Source organism: Phyllopteryx taeniolatus, chromosome 23 (assembly GCF_024500385.1).
Source record: "Phyllopteryx taeniolatus isolate TA_2022b chromosome 23, UOR_Ptae_1.2, whole genome shotgun sequence".
Classification (NCBI taxonomy): domain Eukaryota; kingdom Metazoa; phylum Chordata; class Actinopteri; order Syngnathiformes; family Syngnathidae; genus Phyllopteryx; species Phyllopteryx taeniolatus.
In genome coordinates, this window is record NC_084524.1 from 7623531 (window position 1) to 7644452 (window position 20922).

The window sequence follows — 20922 nt, forward strand, 5'->3', positions numbered from 1 at the left end:
TCCATCATCACAGTGGCCAAAGCGCTTTACAAAGCCTCACATTCACACACACATTCATAAACCAATGGGCGACTGCTGCCATGCGAGGCGCTGCCAGGCCCACTGGGAGTCAATTAGGGTTCAGTGTCTTGCCCAAGGACACTTCGACATGCGGACAGTCATAGCAGGGATTCGAACCTACTGAGCCAAAGCCACCCCAACATAATCCCATTGGTATCGCAAGACAAGTCCAGATCTGTGTGACAGACCACCAAGGACTCCACGAAAAGAGGTTTGATGAAGATATGATAATGTATTTCAAAATAAAAGTCTGAAAACTACATATTTTGCTGTCATTACCCCTGACTGAAAACAATCTGTTAAATCTTTTGAATGGAATATCGCAACACCGGTCCAGTTCTGGGGGACACTACACCTCCCCAGGTCTCCAACAAAAGAGGTCCCATCCAAATCTGATGTGGCATTTCAAAATAAAAGACCCCTGAAATTGGTATATTTCACAATCACTACCACTGATTTAAAAAATTCATTTAAAAAAAAGCTATGAGGTATTGCAACACCAGTCCAGTTCTGGGGGACACTACACCACCCCAGGTATCCAACAAAAGTGGTCCCACCCAAATCTGATGTTCATGCATCCATCCATTTTCTACCGCTTATCCGAGGTCGGGTCGCGGGGGCAGTAGCTTTAGCAGGGACGCCCAGACTTCCCTCTCCCCAACCACTTCATCCAGCTGTTCCGGGGGGATACCGATGCGTTCCCAGGCCAGCCGAAAGACGTAGTCTCTCCACCATGTCCTTGGTCGTCCCCGGGGTCTCCTCCCGGTGGGACGTTCCCGGAACACCTCACCAGGGAGGCACACGGGAGGCATCCGAATCAGATGGCCCAGCCACCTCATCTGGTTCCTCTCAATGCGGAGGAGCAGCGACTCTCCTCTGAGATCCTCCCGGATGACCGAGCTTCTCACCCTATCTCGAAGGGAGAGCCCCGACACCCTGCGGAGGAAACTCATTTCGGCCGCTTGTATCCGGGTTCTTGTTCTTTCGGTCACGACCCAAAGCTCGTGGCCATAGGTGAGGGTAGGAACGTAGATCGAGTGGTAAATCGAGCGCTTCGCCTTTCGGCTTAGCTCCTTCTTTACCACAACGGACCGATACAAAGTCTGCATCACTGCAGACGCTGAACCGATCCGCCTGTCGATCTCCCGTTCCATTCTTCCCTCACTCGTGAACAAGACCCCAAGATACTTGAACTCCTCCACTTGGGGCAGGATCTCATCCCCGACCTGGAGAGGGCACGCCACCCTTTTCCGACTGAGGACCATGGTCTCAGATTTGGAGGTGCTGATTCTCATCCCACCCGCTTTACACTCGGCTGCGAACTCCTCCAGTGAGAGTTGGAGCTCACGGCTTGATGAAGCCAACAGAACCACATCATCAGCAAAAAGCAGAGATGCAATACTGAGGCCACCAAACCGGACCCCCTCTACGCCTCAGCTGCGGCTAGAAATTCTGTCCATAAAAGTTATGAAAAGAATCGGCGACAAAGGGCAGCCTTGGCGGAGTCCAACCCTCACCGGGAACGAGTCCGACTTACTGCCGGATATGCGGAGAAAACTCTGACTCCGGTCGTACAGGGACCGAACAGCCCGTATCAGGGGGTTCTGTACCCCATACTCCCGAAGCACCCTCCACAGGACTCCCCGAGGGACACGGTTGAACGCCTTCTCCAAGTCCACAAAACACATGTAGACTGGTTGGGCGAACTCCCATGCACCCTCGAGGACCCTGCCGAGGGTGTAGAGCTGGTCCACTGTCCACGAAAACCACACTGCTCCTCCTGAATCTGAGATTCGACTTCCCGACGGACTCTCCTCTCCAGCACCCCTGAATAGACCTTACCAGGGAGGCTGAGCAGTGTGATCCCCCTGTAGTTGGAACACACCCACCCTCCACCCCAGTCTGCCAAGGATGGATGTTGTGTTGCTCACAAATACTCACTTCTGTCCTGAGTCTAGCCTCCACAACTCTTTCCCGTAACTTCTTGTTACTTGTGTGGCTCATCAATTTTATTCCTCTATAGTTGCCACAGCTCCGCACATCACCCTAGTTCTTAAAACTGGGCACCATCCCACTCTTCCTACATTCCTCAGGCATCTTCTCACCCGCTAGAATTCTGTGAAGCTGGTCAAAAACTCCACAGCCACCTCTCCTAGATGCTTCCATACCTCCACAGGAATGTCATCAGGACCAACTGCCTTTCCATTTTTCATTCTCTTGAATACCTTTCTACCTCCGCTCTTGTAGGTCACCCTAGGTTCCTGCCTCTTCTGAAAAAAATGTTCACTACAGCCATTTCCATCCTTTTTGCAAAGTCTACCACAATCTGTCCCTCCAAGTTCCTTTTCTGGATGCCGTACTTACCCATTACCTCTTCATCACCCCTATTTCCTTCACCAACATATCCATTACAATCTGCACCAATCACGACTCTCTCTGTCTGGGATGCTCAGAACGAATTCGTCTAGCTCCTTCCAGAATTTCTCTTTCAATTCAAGGTCACATCCTACCTGTGGAGCATAGCCACGAATCACATGATACATAACAGCCTCAATTTCAAGTTTCAACCTCATCAGTCGATCTGATATGCTTTTCACCTCACCGACATTCTCAGCTAACTCTTTCTTTAAAATAACCCCTACTCAATTTCCCTTCACATGGTAAAATAATGGATGTTGTGGGGCTGTCCTGGTTGACACGCCTCTGCAACATCGCGTGGACATCGGGGACAGTGCCTCTGGATTGGCAGACTGGGGTGGTGGTCCCCCTTTTTAAGAAGGGGGACCGGAGGGTGTGTTCCAACTACAGGGGGATCACACTGCTCAGCGTCCCTGGTAAGGTCTATTCAGGGGTGCTGGAGAGGAGGGTCCGTCGGGAAGTCGAATCTCAGATTCAGGAGGAGCAGTGTGGTTTTCGTCCTGGCCGTGGAACAGTGGACCAGCTCTACACCCTCGGCAGGGTCCTCGAGGGTGCATGGGAGTTCGCCCAACCAGTCTACATGTGTTTTGTGGACTTGGAGAAGGCGTTCGACCGTGTCCCTCGGGGAGTGCTTCGGGAGTATGGGGTACCGAACCCCCTGATACGGGCTGTTCGGTCCCTGTACGACCGGAGTCAGAGTTTGGTCCGCATATCCGGCAGTAAGTCGAACTCGTTCCCGGTGAGGGTTGGACTCCGCCAAGGCTGCCCTTTGTCGCCGATTCTGTTCATAACTTTTATGGACAGAATTTCTAGGCGCAGCCGAGGCGTAGAGGGGGTCCGGTTTGGTGGCCTCAGTATTGCATCTCTGCTTTTTGCAGATGATGTGGTTCTGTTGGCTTCATCAAGCCGTGACCTCCAACTCTCATTGGAGCAGTTCGCAGCCGAGTGTGAAGCGGCTGGGATGATAATCAGCACCTCCAAATCTGAGACCATGGTCCTCAGTCGGGAAAGGGTGGCATGCCATCTCCAGGTCGGGGATGAGATCCTGCCCCAAGTGGAGGAATTCAAGTATCTTGGGGTCTTGTTCACGAGTGTGGGAAGAATGGAACGGGAGATCGACAGGCGGATCGGTGCAGCGTCTGCAGTGATGCGGACTTTGTATCGGTCCGTTGTGGTAAAGAAAGAGCTAAGCCGAAGGGCGAAGCTCTCAATTTACCGGTCGATCTTCGTTCCTACCCTCACCTATGGTCATGAGCTGTGGGTCGTGACCGAAAGAACAAGATCCCGGATACAAGCGGCCGAAATGAGTTTCTTCCGCAGGGTGTCCGGTCTCTCCCTTAGAGATAGGGTGAGAAGCTCGGTCATCCGGGAGGATCTCAGAGTAGAGCCGCTACTCCTCCGCATTGAGAGGAGCCAGATGAGGTGGCTGGGGCATCTGATTCGGATGCCTCCCGGACGCCTCCCTGGTGAGGTGTTCCGGGCATGTCCCACCGGGAGGAGACCCCGGGGACGACCCAGGACGCGCTGGAGAGACTACATCCTTCGGCTGGCCTGGGAACGCCTCGGGATCCCCCCGGAAGAGCTGGATGAAGTGGCTGGGGAGAGGGTAGTCTGGGCGTCCCTGCTGAAGCTACTGCCCCCGCGACCCGACCCGGATAAGCGGTAGAGAATGGATGGATGGATGGATGGTAAAATAATTTAAGCACCACAGTAGCTGAATTTCAGACTTTCCTAACCCTGACCACAACTGATCCAGTACGGAATTCTTTGGATGAACACTCACATTTGTTTGGCAAAATTGTAAGGCAGATGCCCTTCGTGACACAACCCTCTGCATTTATCCAGGTTTGGGACCAGCCTACAATTTGCACTGGCTTGTGCCCCCCATGGGGTTGCATGAAGAGAGGATCAAACCCAGGTCAATGCAAATAACAGTCAATGTTGAGCAACACATGACCAAATAGGTTTAAGAATCAATGTTCCCTGACCGGCGCCGTCAACCTGCAGGGCGCTGTTGGAAATTCAGCTACTGTGGGTCGAAGTCGAAGTCAAAGAAGAAGAAGAAGAAGAGGTGGAAAGCGGGTTCTTCGGCAGAAAGAGAAGAGGAAAACACAGAGCCTAGAACTGAATGTGGGAACTTTGAATGTTGGGACTATGACAGGAAAATCTCGGGAGTTGGTTGACATGATGATTAGGAGAAAGGTTGATATATTGTGTGTCCAGGAGACCAGGTGGAAAGGCAGTAAGGCTAGAAGTTTAGGGGGAGGGTTTAAATTATTTTACCATGGTGTAGATGGGAAGAGAAATTGAGTCGGGGTTATTTTAAAAGAAGAGTTGGCTAAGAATGTCTTGGAGGTGAAAAGAGTATCAGATCGAGTGATGAGGCTGAAATTTGAAATTGAGGGTGTTATGTGTAATGTGATTAGTGGCTATGCCCCACAGGTAGGATGTGACCTAGAGGTGAAAGAGAAATTCTGGAAGGAGCTAGATGATGTAGTTCTGAGCATCCCAGACAGAGAGAGAGTCGTAATTGGTGCAGATTGTAATGGACATGTTGGTGAAGGTAATAAGGGTGATGAAGAAGTGATGGGTAAGTACGGTATCCAGGAAAGGAACTTGGAGGGACAGATGGTGGTAGACTTTGCAACAAGGATGCAAATGGCTGTAGTGAACACTTTTTTCCAGAAATGCAGAGGGTTGCGTCGGAAGGGCATCCGGCTTAAAACCTTGCCAAACAAATATGAGCGTTCATCCAAAGAATTCCATACCGGATCGGTCGTGGCCCGGGTTAACAACGTCCGCCACCGGCGCCGTCAACCTGCAGGGCGCTGTTGGAAATTCAGCTACTGTGGGTCGAAGTCGAAGTCAAGAAGAAGAAGAGAGTGGAAAGCGGGTTCTTCGGCAGAAAGAGAAGAGGAAAACACAGAGCCTAGAACTGAATGTGGGGACTTTGAATGTTGGGACTATGACAGGAAATCTCGGGAGTTGGTTGACATGATGATTAGGAGAAAGGTTGATATATTGTGTGTCCAGGAGACCAGGTGGAAAGGCAGTAAGGCTAGAAGTTTAGGGGCAGGGTTTAAATTATTTTACCATGGTGTAGATGGGAAGAGAATGGAGTCGGGTTATTTTAAAAGAAGAGTTGGCTAAGAATGTCTTGGAGGTGAAAAGAGTATCAGATCGAGTGATGAGGCTGAAATTTGAAATTGAGGGTGTTATGTGTAATGTGATTAGTGGCTATGCCCCACAGGTAGGATGTGACCTAGAGGTGAAAGAGAATTCTGGAAGGAGCTAGATGATGTAGTTCTGAGCATCCCAGACAGAGAGAGAGTCGTAATTGGTGCAGATTGTAATGGACATGTTGGTGAAGGTAATAAGGGTGATGAAGAAGTGATGGGTAAGTACGGTATCCAGGAAAGGAACTTGGAGGGACAGATGGTGGTAGACTTTGCAACAAGGATGCAAATGGCTGTAGTGAACACTTTTTTCCAGAAGAGGCACGAACATAGGGTGACCTACAAGAGCGGAGGTAGAAGCACACAGGTGGATTACATCTTGTGCAGACGATGTAATCTGAAGGAGGTTACCAACTGTAAGGTAGTGGTAGGGGAGAGTGTGGCTAGACAGCATAGGATGGTGGTGTGTAAGATGACTCTGGTGGTGGGGAGGAAAATTAGGAAGACAAAGGCAGAGAAGAGAACCATGTGGTGGAAGCTGAGACAGGACGAGTGTTGTGCAGCTTTTCGGGAAGAGGTGATACAGGCTCTTGGTGGACGGGAAGAGCTTCCAGAAGACTGGACCACTGCAGCCAAGGTGATCAGAGAAGCAGGCAGGAGAGTACTTGGTGTATCTTCTGGCAGGAAAGGAGAGAAGGAGACTTGGTGGTGGAACCTCACAGTACAGGAAATCATACAAGGAAAACGGTTAGCTAAGAAGAAGTGGGACACTGAGAGGACCGAGGAGAGGCGAAAGGAATACATTGAGATGTGACACAGGGCAAAGGTAGAGGTGGCAAAGGCAAAACAAGAGGCATATGATGACATGTATGGCAGGTTGGACACTAAAGAAGGAGAAAAGGATCTATACAGGCTGGCCAGACAGAGGGATAGAGATGGGAAGGATGTGCAGCAGGTTAGGGTGATTAAGGATAGAGATGGAAATATGTTGACTGGTGCCAGCAGTGTGCTAGGTAGATGGAAAGAATACTTCGAGGAGTTGATGAATGAGGAAAATGATAGAGACGGGAGAGTAGAAGAGGCAAGTGTGGTGGACCAGGAAGTGGCAATGATTAGTAAGGGGGAAGTTAGAAAGGCATTAAAGAGAATGAAAAATGGAAAGGCAGTTGGTCCTGATGACATTCCTGTGGAGGTATGGAAGCATCTAGGAGAGGTGGCTGTGGAGTTTTTGACCAGCTTGTTCAATAGAATTCTAGTGCGTGAGAAGATGCCTGAGGAATGGAGGAAAAGTGTACTGGTGCCCATTTTTAAGAACAAAGGTGATGTGCAGAGCTGTGGCAACTATAGAGGAATAAAGTTGATGAGCCACACAATGAAGTTATGGGAAAGAGTAATGGAGGCTAGACTCAGGACAGAAGTGAGTATTTGCGAGCAACAGTATGGTTTCATGCCTAGAAAGAGTACCACAGATGCATTATTTGCCGTGAGGATGTTGATGGAAAAGTACAGAGAAGGTCAGAAGGAGCTACATTGTGTCTTTGTAGATCTAGAGAAAGCCTATGACAGAGTACCCAGAGAGGAACTGTGGTACTGCATGCAGAAGTCTGGAGTGGCAGAGAAGTATGTTAGAATAATACAGGACATGTACGAGGGCAGCAGAACAGCGGTGAGGTGTGCTGTCGGTGTGACAGAAGAATTTAAGGTGGACGTGGGACTGCATCAGGGATCAGCCCTGAGCCCCTTCCTTTTTGCAGTGGTGATGGATAGGCTGACAGATGAGGTTAGACTGGAATCCCCGTGGACCATGATGTTTGCAGATGACATTGTGATCTGCAGTGAAAGCAGGGAGCAGCTGGAGGAACAGTTAGAAAGATGGAGGCATGCACTGGAAAGAAGAGGAATGAAGATTAGCCGAAGTAAAACAGAATATATGTGCATGAATGAGAGGGGTGGTGGGGGAAGAATGAGGCTACAGGGAGAAGAGATGGCAAGGGTAGAGGACTTTAAATACTTGGGGTCAACCGTCCAGAGCAATGGTGAGTGTGGTCAGGAAGTGAAGAAACGGGTCCAAGCAGGTTGGAACGGGTGGAGGAAGGTGTCAGGTGTGTTATGTGACAGAAGAGTCTCTGCTAGGATGAAGGGCACAGTTTATAAAACAGTGGTGAGGCCAGCCATGATGTATGGATTAGAGACAGTGGCACTGAAGAGAAAACAGGAAGCAGAGCTGGAGGTGGCGGAAATGAAGATGTTGAGGTTCGCTCTCGGAGTGACCAGGTTGGATAAAATTAGAAATGAGCTCCTCAGAGGGACAGCCAAGGTTCGATGTTTTGGACACAAAGTTAGAGAGAGCAGACTTCAATGGTTTGGACACGTCCAGAGGAGAGAGAGTGAGTATATTGGTAGAAGGATGATGAGGATGGAGCTGCCAGGCAAGAGAGCTAGAGGAAGACCAAAGAGAAGGTTGATGGATGTCGTGAGGGAAGACATGATGGCAGTTGGTGTTCGAGAGGAGGATGCAGGAGATAGGCTCTCATGGAAAAGGATGACGCGCTGTGGCGACCCCTAACGGGACAAGCCGAAAGGAAAAGAAGATACAGGAAGTCCTCGATTTACGAACGAGTTCCGTTCCTACGCTGGCAACGTAACCCGAATTTCCGCGTAAGTTGGATTTCACCGTTAAAGTCAAAATTTACGTCGAAATACTTCTGGTATTCAACGTGTATTTTCCCACGTGATTGTGACAGCAAGCTCAGTGTGTGTGGGCGTGTGCGTCGATGTGTGAGTGAGACGGGACTGCGCAGGCATCGTCCAGTGGGACTGTGAAGGAGGAAGGAGTGCGCGCCGGTGCAAGTGTGTACAGTGGCAAGTGTAGTGATTGTAGTTGGGTGCTGATTATCAATCTCCAGGATATTTTTAGAGATATCAGACACCATGTCATTGGTAAAACACCATACTTTGGTCTTCTTCTCACAACAAAAACGTTTCCCATCCTTGACAGCTCCATCACCAACTATTAACCTTTGGAGTGTCATTTCTTTCTTGTAGGATTTAGTTTCATACCTTTCAGTGGTGGTGGGGGGTGAGCATTCTTGGCCAGAGTCTTGTAAAAGTGGCTCAAATCTATTGGTCAGTCTGATGTCAATGTTTTGCATTGACTTGCGTCCTTTTTTCTTGCCCTTCACTGTCACGACCATCCACGGCCGCTCACTCGGGGTTGAAGCAGCTCGCAATGCAGGCCAGCCGGATTCCTCAGTCATCTGCTGGTGTTGTATCCCCGCTTTTAGATGTCCCATATGTTTGGGCTTTGCTCCCAGTAAATTCCAGGGAGAACTGCTGGAATGTCCATTACCATATCCACAGTCCACATCCGTCCTCTTTGTTGAGCTAAGTGGCTATCTATTATCACACTTCTGCTCACAATTTTGAGACATCGGTACAGTGGTTTCATTCTCCGACTGTCCATTTACATCCACATACACTCCGAGACGGTGGATTTTTGTTTCCAGAATTGACATCCTCTCCAGCGGTCCATGATAGTCCTCAGTGGAAAAGGGAGGCATCTTGATTGCTGGTCTTTTTGCTAATAGCAGGCTTGTACCTAATTAGCAGGCCACGCTCACGTAATGGTGAGAGGGTATCAGAAAATATTGGAATATGGCAATAACTGACTATCTACAAAAAAAGTACAGTCCCACAGGTTTAAAATATCCAGGAATCACTGCTTCTAATTTTTTTTTTAGAAGAAAAACAAGCTTATCAGTAAGAAAAACTGTAAACAGAAGCGAAGCAAGCAGAGCGAGCAAAAAAAGATGTGTGCACTGTACGAGAGAGAGAATTAGAACGTATCACAACCACTTACGAAAACAAGAAACTGTATTTGGAAGGAGATAGTGGAGAAGTCTATCTATGGCGAGCAGATATGACATTTAAAAGCTAAATTTAACTAATATGGAATCAACATTATAAATATCAACAACGTCTGTGTTATTAGTTGTAATTACATTTTTAGGATATCGTGAGGATAAGTGGTACAGAAAATGGATGGATGAATGAAAGAATATCTGTAACGTGATCGTGGCTTGAGTTGATAGGACAGATAGAGATAAGTGCAATTCAGTTTAGGTATCCGCAGCATCATTTTGTCTTTTTTGCCATTCATGTGTCTCGGGTTTCTCATGAAATACAATTCAGTTGCAGATCTCACCAGTTGAATTCCGGATATCTGCAACTGAATTATAGCTGTCTGTGATTCCTGTTTGAAATATCTACAAGCCAAGTTCATTTTGACTGGTCATAGTTCAAGTTATAGTTATCTACAATGTAATTTTGCCCGGTTAAAACTTGATTTGAGCTATATGAAAATGGACAAGTCGATAGATTCTCTTGAATTGAAGTAAATTAAGGATATATGTAACGGTCCACTGGAATTATGACTAGTACGAATAAAATTGGAGACATCTCAAACTGGATTTACAGATATCTACAATGTTGTTGCAGTTAACCACAATTCACATTGCGGATATCTGCGACTGCATTTTAGATATATGTAATGGCGAACATTCACAAATGGCAAACAGATGCAACATTTAAAAGGGAGAGTAAGTTTGACTATTCGGAACAAACAAACATACATACATACATACATACACTCTAAAAATGATTGGGTCAAAAACAACCCAAAAGGGGTTATTTGGGTAACCTCATGCGTTCCTGAAGTTGGACCCACCCAACGAGTGGTTATTTTAGACCAGCAGGTCTGGGTTAGGGGGTTAGATCCTGCAATTTGGGTTGGGGTTGTCTACCCCAAAATGGGTTGAACACAACCCCGCTGTTGGGTCGAACGCAACCTTGCCGTTGGGTTGAACACAACCCTGCAGTTGGGTTGAATGTGACCCTACTGTTGGGTCGAATGTGCTCTTGCTGTGGGATTGGTCAAAAGCGGAAAAAAAAAGTGGCCTAAAAGAACCATCCATCCATTTTTTTGTACCGCATTTCCTCACTTGGGTCGTGGGTGTACTTAAGCCTTTGGGACGTTGTACCCGATGGCGCCGTCATGCTTCCCGGCTTCCACATTCATCGAGCGGACCGCGACATGGAATCATCGGGGGAAAAAAAAGGCGGCGGGATATGCCTCTATATCAACGAAAAATGGTGTACGGACGTCACGGTGCTCAGCACACACTGCAGCCCGCATTTGGAGTCGCTATTTTTAAACTGTAAACCATTCTACTCGCCACGTGAGTTCGCATCATTCATACTGGCTGGCGCGTACATACCGCCTCAAGCTAACACGAACGCCGCACTGCTAACGCTCGCCGAACAAGTCAACGAAATTGAAAAAAAACACCCGGACTCACCCCTCATTATTCTCGGGGACTTTAACAAAGCTAAACTCAACCACAAACTCCCTAAATACAAGCAGCACATCGACTGTCTTACCAGGCAAAATAATACTTTAGACCACTGCTACACTAAAAAAACGCATACCGTGCTATACCTCGTGCAGCCCTGGGCTCATCTGATCACTGCTTAATACACTTAATACCGACGTACAGGCAAGAACTTAAATGCGCGAAGCCTTCAGTGAAAACAGTGAAAAAGTGGACCAATGAAGCCAAGATGGAACTTCAAAGCTGTTTAGACTGCACAGACTGGAGTGTCTTTGAAAATTCAGCTGGCAGCCTGGATGAATATACGGACACTGTCACATCCTATATCAGTTTCTGTGAAGAGGTTTGTGTACCAACAAAATCATTTCGCACATTCAACAACAACAAGCCGTGGTTCATTGCTAAACTTAAGCAGCTTCGCCAAGCTAAGGAGGACGCATATCAGAGCGGGGACAGGGCCCTGTATAATCGAGCTAGAAACCAGCTGACTTAAGAAATTAACATTGCAAAGAGGATCTATGCAGCAAAGTTGGAAAATCAGTTTAGCGCAAACGACTCAATCAGTCTGGCATGCATTCCAATCGCTGACTAATTACAAGCGACGATCCCCCCAAGCTGAGAACAATAGCACACTAGCCAACGACTTGAATACCTGTGATTTGAAAAGGACACTTTCACACCACACACCCACCCGGCCGCAACCGCGACCACAATCACACCTCTGACTTCTGCGTTAACCATCCATGAACAGGATGTGAGACGCATCTTCAAACAACAAAAGATTAACAAAGCGGCAGGCCCAGACCATGTCTCCCCATCCTGCCTCAAAGTCTGCGCGGACCAGCTCGCTCCAGTCTTCACTCAGATCTTCAATAGATCTCTGGAAATGTGCGAAGTTCCATCCTGTTTCAAACGCTCCACCATTCCAGTCACCAAGAAATCTGCAATCTCGGGTCTGAATGACTACAGGCCTGTCGCTTTGACATCTGTGGTCATGAAGTCCTTTGAACGTCTCGTGCTGGACCACCTCAAGAGTGTCACAGGTCACTGCATTTGGAGTGACTAACCCTTCTTTAATTAGTTAAATCATGGCAGCACGGTGGTGTGAATGTGAGTGTGAATGGTTGTTTGTTTGTATGTGGCCTGCGATTGGCTGGCAACCAGTTCAGGTTGTACCCAAATGGGTGGTTTATATGTTTCTGGGTGTGAATGACCCCACTTTCAAGTTATTTTATCATGTCTCGATGCCGCTGTGCATTATGGGTATCCATTTACTGTCTCAATTTATACTGAAATTCTCAAATAAGAAGCATATTTATTCATGTATTAGCACACAGTAGCGTTTCATCTAGCGTATGTTCTGGCTTGCCCGTTGTGTGTATGGTTGTTCACATGCTCATGACGACACCGTCGCTTGACATAGCGTGCGCGTGAATGACTTGCGTGCTCGCGCCGTGTCCAACTCATACTTACCTGGCAGGGGAGACACCATGAACAAGAAGGTGGTTCACCCAGGGTGAGGCTCAGCCATTATACTCCGGTTGTGCTGACCCCTGCGAATTCCCCAAATGTGGGAATCTCGACTGCATAATTTCTGGTAGTTTGGTTTATCAGTTTATTTTTGAAAGGGGACAATGCAATTTCATAAAACACATGAAGTACACATGGTTAAAAAAGCCAGAATTAGCCAGAAGGCTACTTTTCATCTGTAGTCCCCTGGCCATGATGTAAAAAAGCAGTAAAATACATCTACAAGACAATATAATACAAGATACATAATCAAACTATACTATTAAGAGAGAATAAAACCATAATTTTTTTGATTATAACAAAAAAACAACATAACATACTTGTCTTTTAGTGTTGGCAGCTATAGTTGTTAACTAGCCACATTTTCAGTTTTTTTGTGAAGGCCTTGTATGTTGTAAGCAGTTTAACCTCCTCAGGTACTGAGTTCCACTCACCAGCGCTCCTCTCTGACCAGGCTGACTTACTGAAAGTGCTCCTGCGCAGAGGAATGAGACAGTCACCCCTGACAGAGCCTCGAGTGACATGCTCAGAGCTGTTTCTTTGGCTGATGAACTCAGCCAGAGGAGCTGGGGCCAAATCATGCAGTACTTTATAAATCAAATTTAAATCTGCAAATATGTGAAGACTGTCCCAGTTTAAAAGACTGTATTATTTAAAAATTGCACAGTTATGATAGTGCCTTGGTTTTTTATCCATCACTTTAATTACTTGTTTGTACAAAACTTCCAATGGTTTTTTTGCATTCTAACCAGCCTGGGACCAACTGGTTATGCAATAGTTAAAGTGACTAAGAATCATTGAATGCAAGTAAATTTTTGCAGCTTCAGTTGACATTTCATTCCGAATTGCAAGAAAATTTGCAAGGTTTAATTTGATATTTTTACACAATTTGTCAATATGGGCTTTAAAGGAAAGCTGTGAATCTATTTTTAGCTGCCTGTGATCATACACAGGGCCAGCACGTGGTTTCCTGTCCACACGAAGCATCAAGAAATGAACCAATACTCAAATTAATTGAAGTGTTGCGATGCCTAATGAAGCTTTGTGATTCAGCTCGCCATCACGAGTTCAATCCCCGAGAATGTATACATCCTTAACAAGTTATTATCACTGTTGCCAACAATGCTGGTAGTTATATGGATTTTACAGAGGCACTGAGAGAATTTCAATGGGATACAATTTGACAAAGCCTGTTGAAACAATTCAAACACGAGTGTTGTTCGTTTGCGAATGTTTCGTTCAAAAGAACAAATCTTTTTTGTGAATGTACTGAACTGAATCAGTTCATGAAATGATTCGTTGTTTGACCTAGGCCGCCGCCGTGAGCAAATCGGCCGGGAGCCGAAACAGAACTGCTGTCACTCACTTCTGAATATTCGGCGAATGACCAATGAGCAGCCAGCGTCAGGCAGCACCGTGCAGGCGCGGGAGGGACTGAATTTAACTGAATGTACTGAAGTGCACTCAATGTACTGATGCACTGAACGTCAACTGAATGTATGATTAGCCACGAGTGATTCCTTCGTTGAACTTCTTCATTCGCGATCAGCTAATGTCTGGATCAGACAACAAGACAAATTTGGTCTTTCCCGATAGCACTACGTCAGACTACTGCCGTATCTCAGTGGCAACAGTACACGACATGAATTCCGATAGCACCATATCCCGTCTTTTACGATCACTGGGCTGTATCTTGTCAAATCAAACACAGTCAGAGAGGCGGAACCAGAATACGTGACATCGGTCAACGCGACCGGATACGGTCATTACCATGGCAACGACAACAACTATGTACGCTAATGTATTGTGTGTGTGGGTGGGGGGTAAAAAATTAGGAAAAATTGTGGTGGTTGTCACCGGTTCTCAGGAGAGGACGTTCATTCAAGGATTGCTTGAGGTGTGTTCCTAAACCTTTAATACGGTACGACTACGACTCACAGGCAGGCAACAAAACGATATGTAACCTAGCAAGCTAGCGCTAGTACTAATGGTTGTACATAAACATGCTGGTGTTCTGTCGAATCATGCTCTAAAGCTTTGGTTAACACTGGTTAGTGCACGTGAATAAATGTTGACAACGGCGCGCAAGTATGTTGACAATGGCAAGCACAGGAAGCGATGTGCCGGTCACAATCCTATTGGTCGACGTCAAGGTGCGCTGTCGGAGAGTTGACGTTGATATGTCACATGACACGGAAGCTTTTCATTTTGGAGTTGTAGGGCGACCGTAGGGCCAAATCGTTGGTCGCGGATTATTTCACACGACGAAGTTTTGTCGTTCCCAACAAAATATGTCGGGCCCGTTCTGGGAAATCAGCTGCTATAGCTAATCGGGCCAATATTGGGGTTAAAATCATGTAGTCTGATGTAGGCATAAGAAGCGATGTACTAGTACGTATGCAGTGATTCATGCGGGAAGTTCACTGTGAACTAGTACAACGAGTGATTAGTTTGCGCAAGGAAGGACGTACTACGCCTTGAATGTACTCATGAGTGATTTTCATAGCTTTCACTGGCAGCCGGTTCTTCAAGCTAATGGCTAATGTTGAGTCAGTCAAGCACATGAAAACAAGCACACACACGGTGCGTGGGTTGGACGGTGTCTCCATAATCTTAACAGACTACACATAAAGTTATGAGAGAGACAGGAGACCGACATTGGAGTTAGATTCGCCAGTGGAAGGTAAACTGATGCGGTACTGTTTGCAAAAAGTCTGTAAGGTACAGTGGCAACACCACGAATCTATATAAACACATGAAAAACCATGCGAAAGAAAACGCAGACCTCCGGAAACGGAGAGGAGGAGAGAAATCCCCCGCCCCGTGGCTCTGCTGCCAGACCCCCAATGCAGGGGCAGATGTCATTGGCGTAAGCTTTTCAGCATGGCAATGAATATCCAGGTGTGGATAATACTTTACCATTAGTTTTCAAATTAAAACTGTCTTTTAGTGAATTGACCCAACTGAAAAATATCAATTATGCTAAGACCTTTATGTATGTGTAATACCATGGAATTTACAATGCAGCCCTATGGGGGGCACAAGTCAGTGCAAACTGTAGGCCGGTCCCAAGCCCGGATAAATGCAGAGGGTTGTGTCAGGAAGGGCATCCGGCTTAAAACCTTGCCAAACAAATATGAGCGTTCATCCAAAGAATTCCATACCGGATCGGTCGTGGCCCGGGTTAACAACGTCCGCCACCGGCGCCGTCAACCTGCAGGGCGCTGTTGGAAATTTAGCTACTGTGGGTCGAAGTCGAAGTCAAAGAAGAAGAAGAAGAAGAGGTGGAAAGCGGGTTCTTCGGCAGAAAGAGAAGAGGAAAACACAGAGCCGAGAACTGAATGTGGGGACTTTGAATGTTGGGACTATGACAGGAAAATCTCGGGAGTTGGTTGACATGATGATTAGGAGAAAGGTTGATATATTGTGTGTCCAGGAGACCAGGTGGAAAGGCAGTAAGGCTAGAAGTTTAGGGGCAGGGTTTAAATTATTTTACCATGGTGTAGATGGGAAGAGAAATGGAGTCGGGGTTATATTAAAAGAAGAGTTGGCTAAGAATGTCTTGGAGGTGAAAAGAGTATCAGATCGAGTGATGAGGCTGAAATTTGAAATTGAGGGTGTTATGTGTAATGTGATTAGTGGCTATGCCCCACAGGTAGGATGTGACCTAGAGGTGAAAGAGAAATTCTGGAAGGAGCTAGATGATGACAGACAGACAGACAGAGAGAGAGTCGTAATTGGTGCAGATTGTAATGGACATGTTGGTGAAGGTAATAAGGGTGATGAAGAAGTGATGGGTAAGTACGGTATCCAGGAAAGGAACTTGGAGGGACAGATGGTGGTAGACTTTGCAACAAGGATGCAAATGGCTGTAGTGAACACTTTTTTCCAGAAGAGGCACGAACATAGGGTGACCTACAAGAGCGGAGGTAGAAGCACACAGGTGGATTACATCTTGTGCAGACGATGTAATCTGAAGGAGGTTACCAACTGTAAGGTAGTGGTAGGGGAGAGTGTGGCTAGACAGCATAGGATGGTGGTGTGTAAGATGACTCTGGTGGTGGGGAGGAAAATTAGGAAGACAAAGGCAGAGAAGAGAACCATGTGGTGGAAGCTGAGACAGGACGAGTGTTGTGCAGCTTTTCGGGAAGAGGTGATACAGGCTCTCGGTGGACGGGAAGAGCTTCCAGAAGACTGGACCACTGCAGCCAAGGTGATCAGAGAAGCAGGCAGGAGAGTACTTGGTGTATCTTCTGGCAGGAAAGGAGAGAAGGAGACTTGGTGGTGGAACCTCACAGTACAGGAAATCATACAAGGAAAACGGTTAGCTAAGAAGAAGTGGGACACTGAGAGGACCAAGGAGAGGCGAAAGGAATACATTGAGATGCGACACAGGGCAAAGGTAGAGGTGGCAAAGGCAAAACAAGAGGCATATGATGACATGTATGGCAGGTTGGACACTAAAGAAGGAGAAAAGGATCTATACAGGCTGGCCAGACAGAGGGATAGAGATGGGAAGGATGTGCAGCAGGTTAGGGTGATTAAGGATAGAGATGGAAATATGTTGACTGGTGCCAGCAGTGTGCTAGGTAGATGGAAAGAATACTTCGAGGAGTTGATGAATGAGGAAAATGATAGAGAAGGGAGAGTAGAAGAGGCAAGTGTGGTGGACCAGGAAGTGGCAATGATTAGTAAGGGGGAAGTTAGAAAGGCATTAAAGAGAATGAAAAATGGAAAGGCAGTTGGTCCTGATGACATTCCTGTGGAGGTATGGAAACATCTAGGAGAGGTGGCTGTGGAGTTTTTGACCAGCTTGTTCAATAGAATTCTAGTGCGTGAGAAGATGCCTGAGGAATGGAGGAAAAGTGTACTGGTGCCCATTTTTAAGAACAAAGGTGATGTGCAGAGCTGTGGCAACTATAGAGGAATAACGTTGATGAGCCACACAATGTTATGGGAAAGAGTAGTGGAGGCTAGACTTAGGACAGAAGTGAGTATTTGCGACAACTGTATGGTTTCATGCCTAGAAAGAGTACCACAGATGCATTATTTGCCTTGAGGATGTTGATGGAAAAGTACAGAGAAGGTCAGAAGGAGCTACATTGTGTCTTTGTAGATCTAGAGAAAGCCTATGACAGAGTACCCAGAGAGGAACTGTGGTACTGCATGCGGAAGTCTGGAGTGGCAGAGAAGTATGTTAGAATAATACAGGACATGTACGAGGGCAGCAGAACAGCGGTGAGGTGTGCTGTCGGTGTGACAGAAGAATTTAAGGTGGACGTGGGACTGCATCAGGGATCAGCCCTGAGCCCCTTCCTTTTTGCAGTGGTGATGGATAGGCTGACAGATGAGGTTAGACTGGAATCCCCGTGGACCATGATGTTTGCAGATGACATTGTGATCTGCAGTGAAAGCAGGGAGCAGCTGGAGGAACAGTTAGAAAGATGGAGGCATGCACTGGAAAGAAGAGGAATGAAGATTAGCCGAAGTAAAACAGAATATATGTGCATGAATGAGAGGGGTGGTGGGGGAAGAATGAGGCTACAGGGAGAAGAGATGGCAAAGGTAGAGGACTTTAAATACTTGGGGTCAACCGTCCAGAGCAATGGTGAGTGTGGTCAGGAAGTGAAGAAACGGGTCCAAGCAGGTTGGAACGGGTGGAGGAAGGTGGCAGGTGTGTTATGTGACAGAAGAGTCTCTGCTAGGATGAAGGGCAAAGTTTATAAAACAGTGGTGAGGCCAGCCATGATGTATGGATTAGAGACAGTGGCACTGAAGAGAAAACAGGAAGCAGAGCTGGAGGTGGCGGAAATGAAGATGTTGAGGTTCGCTCTCGGAGTGACCAGGTTGGATAAAATTAGAAATGAGCTCCTCAGAGGGACAGCCAAGGTTCGATGTTTTGGAGACAAAGTTAGAGAGAGCAGACTTCAATGGTTTGGACACGTCCAGAGGAGAGAGAGTGAGTATATTGGTAGAAGGATGATGAGGATGGAGCTGCCAGGCAAGAGAGCTAGAGGAAGACCAAAGAGAAGGTTGATGGATGTCGTGAGGGAAGACATGATGGCAGTTGGTGTTCGAGAGGAGGATGCAGGAGATAGGCTCTCATGGAAAAGGATGACGCGCTGTGGCGACCCCTAACGGGACAAGCCGAAAGGAAAAGAAGTAGAAGAAGAAGAATACCATGGAATTTACGGTACATTCAAATCTTATTTAAATGAATACATTTACTGGAACAGAAAAAAAGGCAGCACGGTGGGCGACTGGTTAGAGTGTCTGCCTCACAGTTCTGAGGACTGGGGTTCAATCCCCGGCCCCGCCTGTGTGGAGTTTCCATGTTCTCCCCGTGCCTGTGTGGGTTTTCTCCGGGCACTCCGATTTCCTCCCACATCCCAAAAACATGCATGGTAGGTTAATTGAAGACTCTAAATTGCCCCTAGGTGTGAATGTGAGTGCAGATGGTTGTTTGTTTATGTGTCCCCTGCGATTGGCTGGCAACCAGTTCAGGGTTTACCCCGCCTCCTGCCCGATGATAGGTGGGATAGACGCTTAGTTTTCCCGTTCTTTATCTAGATTGTCAACTCTTATGACGCACAGCATTGTGGGAATTTGAGTATACAGTCTCTTACGTAGTTCGTCTACGTCACAGGAACGCAAAGCAATTTATATAGCGCATTTCATACACAAGGTAAGTCAATGTGCTTCACATGAGTGAAAGCATTTCAAAACAAAGGAACAAAACAGCTGATGAACATTTAAAACAAAGAGAAAAATTAAAATACAATTAAAACTGCGTACAGTGCAAGAAAAAAAGTGCTCTAAAAAGCATGAGAAAAAAAAGTTTTTAACTGGACTTAAAAACATGCACACTTGGCATTAGCATTTCATTCATGTATTCAGGACCTAAACCATTTATTGATTTATAGACCAGTAACAGAACTTTAAAATCTTTCTACAGCCGACTGGGAGTCAGTGTAAAGACTTTAGAATTGGAGTCATATGCTAATGATAATATGATAATTATGAAGACAAGACATGAAAGCTCGCTGTAACAGCCCGGCTAACCAACGTGCCTACTTAGTGGCCATATTGGGGAGGTTGACGTTCCCATTGCTGAGCTTTTTCTTCAATAATAATAATAACAATAATAATAATAATAACAGATTAAACCTATTGCGCTTTTCAAGACACTCAAAGACGCTTTACACTGATTAGATAACAATAACATCAAGGTGGGTAAACAGGAAGCACAGGTGCTGGTGTCAGCGATGCTGTCCACCGCGGTGAATGCAGAAAAGTCACGCCGGGTGGCGAGAGCCTAGCTGGAAGTCAGGGGACGCTGAAGGATGGTCGATAGCTGAGCTCGATGCTCGCATGTTCACGAGTCACGACCGAAGCGGGTGTTCGAGAGCTTGCTGAGAGAGATAGGTAGGTCATAATTTAACCTTTTTGTTTTTGTAAATAAATAATCTCCCCGCCTTTCCTAGTTTACAATACATGACAACAACAACGCATAGTCCTTCGGTGAATGTGTTGAGTGAACGTGAGCCTCAGGGATGGATCCTTAACTGAATAAGAAAGCACTTGAATGACAATGTGAAAAAGAACTGAACGTGAACGAATGTTTTTGATGAACAGTTTTGAATCATTCAGTACACTCAAATGCTCATCACTATCAGTAACATAGTACCATGCTTAATTACCACACAACTACATCACTATTAAAAACAGTCTTCTTTTTCATTGACCAATGATCAGGGGAGAGCGCGAACGCAGTCCCCCACACACTGTCTGCAACGCAGTTCTTTACTATTACAAATATTACTGAGACCAAAGTTATCGATTTAATTCATTCACTCAAACCATCTAAGGCAAAGGATGTTTTTGGAATGGACACGAGCATGCTCAAAGATCTAGGTTCAACTCTTGCTACTCCTATTGCCTCAATCATTAATCTTTCAATTTCATCTGATCACTTTCCAAAGGCCTGGAAATCTGCTATTGTTACCCCTGTCTTTAAATCCGGTGACTCAACTTCTCTGAATAACTACCGACCTATAAGCATTCTTCCGGCCATTTCCAAAGTTGCAGAAAAATGGGTGTGAGAGCAGATTGTCCATTATTTAATCAGCAGCTCCCCCTCTCTCCACGCCATGCAGTTTGGTTTCAGATCCAAGCATTCCACTGAAATGGTTGCATGCCTCTTCATTGAGAAAATAAAATCTTCTCTCGACAAGGGTGGAGTTGTAGGGGCGGTGTTCTTGGACCTCAGGAAAGCCATGCTCTCAAAATTTAACTTCTCTCGCAAAGCTGTGAGCTGGATTGAATCATAACTGCATGACCGAACTAAA

At 46.5% G+C, this 20922-nt stretch overlaps 4 protein-coding genes and 1 pseudogene across 7 annotated transcripts in view; 4 read left to right on the forward strand and 1 right to left on the reverse strand.

Annotated features, from left to right (window-relative positions):
* LOC133472547 (gastrula zinc finger protein XlCGF57.1-like) overlaps positions 1-20922 on the forward strand; it is a 220531-nt gene that overhangs the window by 102336 nt on the left and 97273 nt on the right. The window lies entirely within an intron of this gene.
* Positions 1-20922, forward strand: part of LOC133472553 (gastrula zinc finger protein XlCGF57.1-like) — a 208635-nt gene that overhangs the window by 90440 nt on the left and 97273 nt on the right. The window lies entirely within an intron of this gene.
* LOC133472544 (gastrula zinc finger protein XlCGF57.1-like) overlaps positions 1-20922 on the reverse strand; it is a 221723-nt gene that overhangs the window by 11109 nt on the left and 189692 nt on the right. The gene's annotated exons all lie outside the window — the stretch shown is intronic.
* Positions 32-20922, forward strand: part of LOC133472573 (oocyte zinc finger protein XlCOF6.1-like) — a 287199-nt gene continuing 266308 nt past the window's right edge. The window contains exon 1 of the mRNA XM_061763632.1: positions 32-271. The gene's annotated coding sequence lies outside the window, so the exon portion shown is untranslated. The remainder of the gene's footprint in view (positions 272-20922) is intronic.
* LOC133473026 (U1 spliceosomal RNA) lies at positions 12510-12659 on the forward strand (annotated as a pseudogene).